This window comes from Triticum urartu, chromosome 7A (assembly GCF_056163025.1).
Source record: "Triticum urartu cultivar PI428250 chromosome 7A, HENAU_Tu73, whole genome shotgun sequence".
In the NCBI taxonomy this organism is placed as follows: domain Eukaryota; kingdom Viridiplantae; phylum Streptophyta; class Magnoliopsida; order Poales; family Poaceae; genus Triticum; species Triticum urartu.
Window position 1 is genome coordinate 139,720,877 of NC_141879.1, and position 3,824 is coordinate 139,724,700.

Here is a 3,824-nt window from a genome sequence, read left to right on the forward strand (position 1 = left end):
TGGAAACAATACAATACGTGCCTTGCTGCCCTTACTGTCACCGGGAAAGGACACCGCAAGATTGAACCCAAAGCTAAGCACTTCTCCCATTGCAAGAAAGATCAATCTAGTAGGCCAAACCAAACTGATAATTCGAAGAGACTTGCAAAGATAACCAATCATACATAAAAGAATTCAGAGAAGATTCAAATATTATTCATAGATAGACTTGATCATAAACCCACAATTCATCGGTCTCAACAAAGACACCGCAAAAAGAAGATTACATCGAATAGATCTCCACAAGAGAGGGGGAGAACATTGTATTGAGATCCAAAAAGAGAGAAGAAGCCATCTAGCTACTAACTATGGACCCGTAGGTCTGAAGTAAACTACTCACACTTTATCGGAGAGGCTATGGTGTTGATGTAGAAGCCCTCCGTGATCGATGCCCCCTCCGGCGGAGCTTCGAACAGGCCCCAAGATGGGATCTCGTGGATACAAAAAGTTACGGCGGTGGAATTAGGGTTTTGGCTCCGTATCTGATCATTTGGAGGTACGTGGGTATATATAGGAGGAAGAAGTACGTCGGTGGAGCAACAAGGGGCCCACGAGGGTGGAGGGCGTGCCTAGGGGGGCAGGCGCGCCCCCTACCTCGTGGCCTCCTGTTGATTGGCTTGACGTAGGGTCCAAGTCTCCTGAGTTGTATTCGGTGAGAAAATCACGTTTCCGAAGGTTTCATTCCGTTTTGACTCCGTTTGATATTCCTTTTCTTCGAAACCCTAAAACAGGCAAAAAACAACCATTCTGGGCTGGGCCTCCGGTTAATAGGTTAGTCCCAAAAATAATATAAAAGTGGATAATAAATCCCGATAATGTCCAAAACAGTAGATAATATAGCATGGAGCAATAAAAAATTATAGATACGTTGGAGACATATCAAGTAGCTACACCTATTAAAGTTGAACAAAGACTATCACCTATAATGATCCTATTGTTCCTACTGCTTATGTTGAGAAACCACCTTTCCCTGTTAGGATCAAAGATCATGCTAAAGCTTCAACTGTGGTTCGTAAAAGCAAGATTAGAACCTATACACCTGCTAAGCAAGTTAAAGTTGAACCTAATATTGCTATTGTTAAGGATCTCTTGGCTGATAATATTGATGGGCATGTTATTTATTTCTGTGAGGAAACTGGTAGAATTGCTAAACCTTGTGCTAAAGATAAACATAGACCTGTGGTAGGCATGCATGTTATTTCTGTTAAAGTAGGAGATCATTGTTATCATGGATTGTGTGACATGGGTGCTAGTGCTAGTGCAATACCTATTGACTTATACAAAGAAATTATGCATGATATTGCACCTGTTGAGTTAGAAGAAATTGATGTCACAATTAAACTTGCCAATAGAGATACTATTTCACCAATGGGAATTGCTAGAGATGTTGAAGTCTTGTGTGGGAAAACTAAATATCCTGCTGATTTTCTTGTTCTTGGTTCCCCACAAGATAGCTTTTGTCCCATTATATTTGGTAGACCCTTCTTAAACACTGTTAATGCTAGGATAGACTGCGAAAAGGATGTTGTTACTATTGGTTTGGGTGATATGTCTCATGAGTTCAACTTTTCTAAATTTCATAGACAACGCCGTGAAGAGGAATTGCCTAGTAAAGATGAAACTATTGGTCTTGCTTCTATTGCCGTACCTCCTAGTGATCCTTTAGAACAATATTTTCTAGACCATGAAAATGATATGTTTATGAATGAAAGAAGGGAAATAGATGAAGTGTTCCTTTAAATAGGGACCTATTCTGAAACACAACTTGCCTGTTGAAATCTTAGGGGATCCCCCTCCACCCAAGGGTGATCCCGTGTTTGATCGTAAACCATTGCCTGATAATCTTAAATATGCTTATCTTGATGAAAAGAAGATATATCCTGTTATTATTAGTGCTAACCTTTCAGAGAAGGAGGAAGAAAAATTATTGAAAACTATGAAGAAGCACCGTGCTGCTATTGGATACACTCTTGATGATCTTAAGGGCATTAGTCCCTCTCTATGTCAACACAAAATAAATTTGGAGAAAGATGACAAACCAGTTATTGATCACCAACGACGACTAAATCCTAAGATGAAAGAAGTGGTAAGAAAAGAAATACTAAAGATCCTTGAGGCAAGTATAATTTATCCCATTGCTGATAGTCGGTGGGTAAGTCATGTCCATTGTGTTCCTAAGAAGGGAGGTATTACTGTCGTTCCTAATGATAAAGATGTATTGATTCCGCAAAGAATTATTACAGGTTATAGGATGGTAATTGATTTCCGTAAATTAAATAAGGCTACTAAAAAAGATCATTACCCCTTACCTTTTTATTGATCAAATGCTAGAAAGATTATCCAAACATACACATTTTTGCTTTCTAGATGGTTATTCTGGTTTCTCTCAAATACATGTGTCAGCTGATGATCAATCTAAGACCACTTTTACTTGCCCTTTCGGTACTTTTGCTTATAGACGTAAGCCTTTTGGTTTATGTAATGCACCTGCTACCTTTCAAAGATGCATAATGGCTATATTTTTTGATTTTTGTGAAAAGATATGTGAGGTATTCATGGATGATTTCTCCGTTTATGGATCCCCTTTTGATGATTGCTTAAGCAACCTTGATCGAGTTTTGCAGAGATGTGAAGAAACTAACCTTGTCTTGAATTGGGAGAAATGCCACTTTATGGTTAATGAAGGTATTGTCTTGGGGCACAAAATTTCTGAAAGAGGCATTGAAGTTCATAAAGCTAAAGTTGATGCTATTGAAAAGATGTCGTGTCCCAAGGACATCAAAGGTATGAGAAGTTTCCTTGGTCATGCCGGTTTTTATAGGAGGTTCATTAAGGACTTCTCAAAAATTTCTCGGCCCCTGAATAATTTATTACAAAAAGATATACCGTTCGTCTTTGATGATGATTGTGTAGAAGCATTTGAAATACTTAAGAAAGCATTGATCTCTGCACCTATTTGTTCAGCCACCTGATTGGAATTTACCTTTTGAAATTATGTGTGATGCTAGTGATTATGCTGTAGGTGTTGTCCTAGGGCAAAGAGTTGATAAGAAATTAAATGTTATTCAATATGCTAGTAAAACTCTAGACAATGCCCAGAGAAATTATGCTACTACCGAAAAAGAATTCTTAGCAGTTGTATTTGCTTGTGATAAGTTCAGACCTTATATTGTTGATACTAAAGTAACTATTCACACGGATCATGCTACTATTAAATATCTTATGGAAAAGAAAGATGCTAAACCTAGACTTATTATATGGCTTCTCTTGCTACAAGAATTTGATTTGCATATTATTGATAGAAAGGGAGCTGAGAACCCCATTGCAGATAACTTGTCTAGGTTAGAAAATGTTCTTGATGACACACTACCTATTGATGATAGCTTTCCTGATGAACAATTAAATGTCATAAATGCTTGTCACACTGCTCCATGGTATGCTGATTATGCTAATTACATTGTTGCTAAATTTATACCACCTAGTTTCACATATGAGCAAAAGAAAAAGTTTTTCTATGATTTAAGACATTACTTCTGGGATGATCCACACCTTTATAAAGAAGGAGTAGATGGTGTTATTAGAAGTTGTGTACCTGAGCATGAACAGTAACAGATCCTACGCAAGTGTCACTCCGAAGCTTATGGAGGACACCACGCTGGAGATAGAACTGCACATAAGGTATTGCAATCCGGTTTTTATTGGCCTACTCTCTTCAAGGATGCCCGTAAGTTTGTTGTATCTTGTGATGAATGTCAAAGAATTGGTAATATTAGTAGACGTCAAGA